This window comes from Pristis pectinata, chromosome 4, assembly GCF_009764475.1.
Source record: "Pristis pectinata isolate sPriPec2 chromosome 4, sPriPec2.1.pri, whole genome shotgun sequence".
In the NCBI taxonomy this organism is placed as follows: domain Eukaryota; kingdom Metazoa; phylum Chordata; class Chondrichthyes; order Rhinopristiformes; family Pristidae; genus Pristis; species Pristis pectinata.
Window position 1 is genome coordinate 43729302 of NC_067408.1, and position 8036 is coordinate 43737337.

An 8036-nucleotide genomic window follows, 5' to 3' on the forward strand; every position below is an offset into this window, starting at 1 on the left:
TTAATTCCATCCATGAGCAATCCTATATTGTACTGTAAATGGAGGTGTTTATTCTAAACAGAAAATTCTTTGAGGCTAAGCTTTTGTTTCAGGATGAAGCTGTCATTTTAATAGCTTAATTAAAAGATGATCTGATTCTTCCCGTTTAGCTGACCAACGTAGATGTTAGAATTGAGTAGGGATTTTTTTACATTGTTTTTGCCTTCACGGAGTTTGGAGATAAGATTTCTTTATTAGTCACGCATACATCGAAATTCACAGTGAAATGCATCTTTTGCGTAGAATGTTCTGGGGGCAGCCCACAAGTGTCGCCACGTTTCCGGTACCAATGTAGCATGCCCACAGCTCCTAACCTTTGGAATGAGGGAGGAAACCGGAGCACTTGGAGTAAACCCATGCAGACATGGGGAGAACATACAAACTCCTTACAGACAGCGGCAGGAATTGAATCTGGGTCGCTGGTGCTGTAATAGCATTACACTAACTGCTACATTAGCTGTGGCTTAGCAGTGTTACAAATTGCAATTGTATAGTATTTTTAAAGTGCCACAAACTGCAAGAGGAGCCTAAATATTAGAGATTACTGGAAGTGGTCTTGCAAAGTCATTTTACTTACAAAAACTTCAGGTCACTTTTAAAGGTGGGAAAGAAGAGTAAGACTGTTATTGATGGCGAAAAAATGAATCTCAGAGACAAGGGTGCACGATCTGCTCGGATGGCATGCAAACAAAAGCTTTCCACTGTATCTCCATACATGTGACAAAAATAAACAAGTACCAATACCAGAAGATAACTTGCAGTGACTTGGGGCTGGTGAATGGTCCAAGCGACAGCTGAAATGCACAATGAAGTTGGTCAAGTGAAGATTTAAAATGTGATTAATGGGAAGTCTGTGAGCTTGAAATGAAGTCAGACTACAATTTCAGGAATTTGTATATATTGTCTGGTTTTAGATGACTTTGAATTAGTGGGATGGGAGACTAGGAGGTATTGGTATTAGTATTGGCTTATTATTATCACTTGTACTGAGGTACAGTGAAAAACTTGCATACCGAGGTAGGCGAGAAGTGCATTGGAGTAATGGAGGTCAACATACACTCCCAGCCACGTGGATGAATATGCAATATAATAGCACCGTGGACTTACTCTGCTTCTGCAATTCACCTCCATTGTCTTTAAAGGAGCCAAATTTCAGTAGTGGAGTTCACTGCCTATCAAGTCCAATGCGTTGGCATAGTCTCAATGGGCTGACTAGTCTCCTATACAATAATGAAATATATTTCCTATTGAAGGAAAACAGTCAGCCTATGTTGTGGAAAGTCATCATAGAGTCTGAAACTAGTGACATCAAGGCAATACAGGTGGAGGTAGCTGGTGAGGTGGAAGTAAGTGGTGTTGGAAAGGAGATAGAGGCTCAAGCTCAGTTCGGTATTGAACAATGCAGAGGTTGAAAAGCATCATTCTGCCCATAAAATTAATTGAAAGAGCAAGGTGTTAAGATGGAAATATTATGGGGTTGAGGGTGATGGTTAAGTGATAGTGAGCATCAACAGTAAAGGAAACTACTCGCATAAAGAAATTACAGAGATTTACGACACAGAAATGGGTCCTTGTTCCACCACATTCACTCCAACCTTTTTGCCCAACTACACTAATCCCATTTGCCCATATTGGACTGTGTCCTATGCCTTGTCTATTGAAGTGCTTGTTTAAATGTCTTTTAAATGTAGTGAACGTATCTGACTCCACCACGGCCTCTGCCAGTGCATTCCAGATATCAACCACTTCATGTAAAAACAAAACTTTCCCCTCAGATCAAATCCCCTTAAAACTCCTTCCTCTCACCTTAAAATAATACCTCCTTGTTCTTGATACACCTACCATGTGAAAAGGATTCAGACTATCTACCCTATCTATGCCTCTCTTATGTCCAGATGTAGACAAAAGAAAGTCAGTAAAGAATATAATTTTCAGTTAGCAAGGTCCAAGGAGAAACATTATTGGTTTTGTGCTTGGTTTGGAGCAAGGAATGAAATCACAAGAAGAAAGTCCCATAGTAGAAGGAGTGGTTCTTGTGAACTTGTGACTCGGAGTTGTCCAGATAGTACTAACAGTGTTTGAGGTGGACCAACTGATGACATTGAAGCCAATGGAATGTGAAGCATACTTGACACACAAACTTGGTTCCAATGGGATAATTGTATCAGTCCTTGGACCGCTAGTTCAGTTATTTTACTCGCAGATTCTAATCAGATGCTAAGAATAACTTTGGTTTCAAGACAGAGATATAATTAAAGATTCACCACATGGTGAGGAGACATCAATCTCACAATATCTCATCTGGACATATTACTGGGCAACAGTCCTGACATTGTCACATCCCTGCTTCATGCTGTCTATTTGACATGAGATGGTGAAGAATATCTCCACGGGAGCAATATTGTCTCCCTGAGGCCTCAGAAGTGGCTAAAAAGAATTTTTTATTGTTTTGAAAACTTACATGCTGAAGCTAACATTGACATGTTGTGCCTTGGCCTCTCTTATGATGATGTTGTTCATGATATTAGAGTGAATGTGAAGTTCTGACATGCAGTCACCATTTGTCAGAGCTGGCACCTTGTACTTGATCTCAAATACAGATGGGCATAGGTAAAGAGTAGTTTCTTGGGTTTGAAGAACACATCTATCAAGGTTCAGTTCATCAGAAACTTGGTCCACTTGTGGCAACGGTTGTTTTGCTACCCCCACTAAAGCAAGTGCTGCTATTAACTCCAACACTAACAGTGCATAAAGAATTTCTGGAAGTTGCAATTAAATTCTAATACTAGAAGGTATGCATTTAAGATAAGAGTGGGTCAGTTCAAAGGAGATGTGCAGGGCAAGTTTTTTTACATAGAGAGTGGTGGATGCCTGGAATGTGTGCCTGGGGTGGTAGTAGAGACAAATATGGTAGAGGCATTTAAGAGGCTCATAAATAGGCACATGAATGTGCAAAGAATAGAGAGATATGGACATTGTGTAGGCAGAAGGGATTAGTTTAGTTAGGTGTTTAATTAGTTTGACACAACATAGTGGGCCAAAGGGCCTATTCCTGTGCTGTACTGTTCTATGTTCTAAAGCAACTTAAAAAAGAACTTTTGAAATAAATGTAGCTAGCTTTCTACCTGTTCATAAATAACTTGACTGATTATTCCACTATGCACCAAAAATAGGTGGTTTGAAGTCAGAAGGGAAGTTGAAATTTAAAAAATCTCAAATTCAGCCCACCACTTTTGGGTTAAATGGAGGAGGAACAGTGGCCAGGTAACCAATACCTGGATGAGGTGAGGTTGTACTAAAATAATCAGGCTTTATCCTGAGATGAAGACTGCTTCCAAAAAAGTTGGATGTCTTTGCAGAACTATCTGTGGGTCAAGTGGAACAAGTGCTTCTTCCTCTCCCCTTCTGTCATGTCACCTTGGGACCCCCACTCAGCAACTGCCCTGTACCTCATAACCCCCAAACTCTGTTGCACTCCCCAAATCAAAGACAATGTCTCCTCCCCCAATATCACACCACAATTGAACCTCCTAAAATTAAAGATCAGAATTATCACCCTTCCCTAGATTGGGACTCGCTTCCCTGCAAGCAAAAAACAAGCTGCTTGACAAATTCAGCAGGTCAGACAGCACCGAAATGTCAACTATCCACTTCCCTCCTCAGATGCTGCCTGACCTACTGAGTTCCTCCAGCAACTCATTTTTTGCTCCACATTTCAGCATCTGCAATCTCTTGTAACTTCCCTGCAACACTGGAATCTGTCTCTTCTCCATGAGGGTTTCCCCATAGGGTTCAAATTCCAGCTCTCCTCCCTCCCACCACCACCAATATATCTCTTTATCTCTCAGAGAACTGAGGGCTATGGGAACTGCACAGAAGAGGAGTTAAGGCCTGGATAGATCAGCCTTGATCATATGGAATAGCAGGTCAGGCGTGAACAACCAGGTGGCCCATTCCTCCTCCCATTTTCTTGTGTTAACTGGGATGCAAGCTCCCTGACATGGGACCTCCTCTGGAGTGTTCCCCAACAGGAGTTCAAGCGTATTGACAGGAGTGGCTTCTCGTGAGAAGCTACTTGTGGTGGTGGAGGGGGGGTGGGCGTGTGGCGAGGAGGAAAAGCATACATTCCATGGTCCAAGACCTCAGTAGAAAGTATCTAGCAGAAAATGGAGATGAGGAAAACCATTTAAATCTATTCGTCTTTAACTCCATGCAAACATTGGAGACTGATGTCTTCCATTTAAAACGTACTCCTTTGAGATAACAGCTATTTGTAATAAAGATAGTTAAGAGTAGATTGACTTGGTCATTAGGACTGTGTTTTTCACAGCACTAGGTCACAAGAATGGACTCTTGACTCAACGATAGATCCCAGTACATTTATTCACAACAAGCATTTGACCGATAAGCCATGAGAAACAACAAAGCAAGAGGGGAAACATCATGAATGAAACAACTCTATTTCACTGCAAGAATAGAGGCTACAAATACCTCTCCTCCCCCCCCCCCCCCCCCCCCACCCTTCACTCCACTCTTAAGCATGAATAATATCTACAATTCAGGTCCTTAGTGAATAAGAGTAGACTGTTTCCTTCAATGGTTTTGAATGTTGAGTTAAATTGAAAGTTCAAATGTAATGTAAAAACCAAACCAAAGTAATGAAGATGAGCTTGGTGCTTCATCTTATATGTTGATACTTAGTTTAATTTCTGACTTGAGAAAAGAGGTAGATTGAACTTGATGTTTGGTGTTGTGAGATGTAATCATTACTGAATGATGAACTATTAAATGGAAATTCCAGGGCTCTTTCATATGGGTCTTTAGCATTATTTCCATTTCCAAGAATAATCATATGGTACTTCTCAAGAATATTTAAAATGAGAAGAAAAGTTCTTTACACAGAGAATTGGGAATTATCTGCCAAGACATTATTTAAATAGAGCTTGTAAAAAAAAACAGGGATTTGAATGGTTGATCTAGTGAGTTGAATAGTGGGAGAGAATGAGAAACAGGATGATTCTAGTACCTTACTCCTCTAAATTTTCTTCAAGAACATTTACTCATCTAGAAACAAATCCCAAGGCTTCCATAACCTCATTTTTGATAAATTATCCTTTTGGTATTTTGACTTTGACCAGAACCTGGCTGATGAATGACCAAACCAATGAGACCCTTACCAAATCCAGCCACTTTGTTATACTTTTCAGTTTCAAATTGATCATGGTAACAGCACTTTGTGGTCCTTTGAGCAATTTGTTTAATCTTCGTCCTTCACATCTTCCCTAAAAATCCTTCAATGTCTCAAGTTGTGTGCTGTACACTCTCATTCAAGACATTTATATATCTGTGGTCTGATAAGTAAGTTTGCTGGCAGCATGAAGATCGGTGGAGTTGTAGACAGCAAGGATGGTTGCCTTAGAATCAGCTGGGAATTTGGGTGGAGTGGTGGCAGATAGGATATCTACATAAAAGTTGATTCGAAGTACATGAGAACAAAGACCACCCAGACAGAAGGTGGCATCCAGGATGGGTGGGAGCTTAATCTTTAATTATTGACATTGATCAACGCACATGGTCTCCGCACAACACTATTGCCAATATGCGGTCTGTGGACAGTCACTGATCTACACATATGTATTGATTTTTGCATGAAACAGTAAAACATGATACTCCCAATGAAGTATTATGTCAAGTACTTAAAAGATACTTGGCATAATCTCAAAGTAACAAACACCTGATGATAAAGGAATAAATGAAAATATGGCCTCTCTATCATTGTGGTCTCAATCATGTCAAGGTTGCTCTGTCCCTCTATTCTTTAGATCCTTGTGCTCTTTTTCAACCTCTTTTCTTTCTGCTCCTGTCTTTGAGAGAAAATCTTTTGGTCAGCATAGACAAGTTGGGCCGAAAGGCCTGTTTCTGTGCTGTAGAATTCTATGACTCTATGATTCCAAGTAATCTTGAATTATTTTCTCAAACTTGGTATTGTCAACCTTTGGCTTTCAATTTTCCACAACACCTCTGCAGCTGTTTTTCTTAGTCTCTCCCTTATTTCCACCTCAAATACTCTTCTTCTGATCAAAACCTTCACCATTTTCTCCTTTTATTGTTTCACCTGATACAGGACTAATCTTTATTCAAGCCCAAATACTGAACATTTGGCACATAAATTATCAACTGCCAGATCTAGCTCAGCCAATTAGATCTTGCTTTCCTCAAAGCACCCCAACACTAGAGATAATCCTGATGAGCAAAACTAATTTTAGCATCTTTTCCCTTGTTTCCAAACAAGTCTATTGCCTGTCTTCATATTCCCTAAAAATCAGGAGATTCTATTGGATTTTACCCTGATGGCCATGCAGGACTCAACTCTTGGAACTTCTTTCTCTCCCTTCCCCTCCTCTTTCAAAGCACTCAATGAAGTCCATTGCTTTGAGTAAGTGTTTCATTGTTGATTCAGTACCTTTTCTCCCCTTTGCTGTTGAGACCTTGTTCAACATTAAAGGCATTTCCAAACTTGTTGTTGTCATAATACTTATTTCAGCATCAAAACTGAAAAGGAACGATATTGTCCAGACTAGGTAGGTTGATTCACATAAGAACCCTATTTACTCTGACTCTATTCAGAACCATATTTACTCTGATTTATCATGAAGAGGAGCTTAAACTAAAACAAAGATAAATGAGTGAACTATGTTATTTTCATTAATTTAGTTAAGGCAGTAATGGGATCATGTGAGAAGAAAATTGGTCCCATTTACGAGATCTCAATAAATAATGAAAATGACCTTTCAAAAGTTTGTTCAACAATTAGAAAAGTGGAATAAAACCTGCATTGAAAGCTGGACTACCAACAGGAGAACACCTCATTCGTTGTCCAAAACAATACCAAACAATGTGTGTAATGTTTGCAGTAATTACACCCAGTGGTGATCTGGTAACAGATTAAAGGTAATTAGGATTGATTGCACCACAGCAGTAAAGCCTGAAATGTCTGTTTTTTTTCAAAAAAAAAGGAAGATTGTCTATTCTATAAACAATACACTAAGTGATGAAATTATAGGAACCTGCAGCTTTGAAACATAGTTTCCATGAATTGTTTATCTCTGTAATTAACAGGACACTGCCTTTCTACCATTTCAGTTGAAAATAATCCCGCCCTTTTAAATCACTGGGATTTTTCTAAACAAAGAGAAATAGGAAATAATGTACAATTAACAAACAAAAGTCATGGACGTTCAGTATAAAAAATTATAATGATGCATTTCACTATTTGAACTGAATTTAAAGCTGAAATTTAACAACTATGTTGAGATGTTTATAAGCAGCGTGGGAGTTAATTCTCTCAGGCTACAGTGACATCTAAGTCCTGTGATTAGTTTACGATTATACAGCGCTCACCAGTATTAATTATTCTACAGATATGGAAGATAATGGATTGTTTGTGGGTGCTACTTTATATAGTCTGGTGAATCCCATCAGTTGATATTATTTTCAAAACCTTGTTATTCTGTGAGCTGTTTTAAAAATAAAAAGAAATCACATTGTTGGAAAGAATCGCCTTTCTTATACTAGTATTGAAGACTTACTGTTCTCATTTTGATTTTAAGGGTTATTCAAAGGAGAAGAATTTTCTTCCGGAGCATGTAAAAATAATCATTAACTACGTGATTTTATTTTAAGAAGTTATGGAACACGGTTTGGAAATGTTATTGTGTGAGGGGTCTGAATTGACATTTGTGGTTGATGTTGAATCATCCCAAGGTTTACGACTCCAACTCAGCTAAAAATACTTCTCTTTTCGACTGAGAAATTCCTCAGTGATTCAAGTTATTGCCCCTGGGATTTAAAATTCAACAGAAATGGATAGAATAAAGTGTGAAAAGAGATTGGATTTAATCAGAATTCTTTGCAGCCTCTGTGTTTTTAATAGAGATCTAGATAATGAAACTCACTCTTTAAGTAAAATTTCAGTGTATTCTTCTTCCATGGAGACA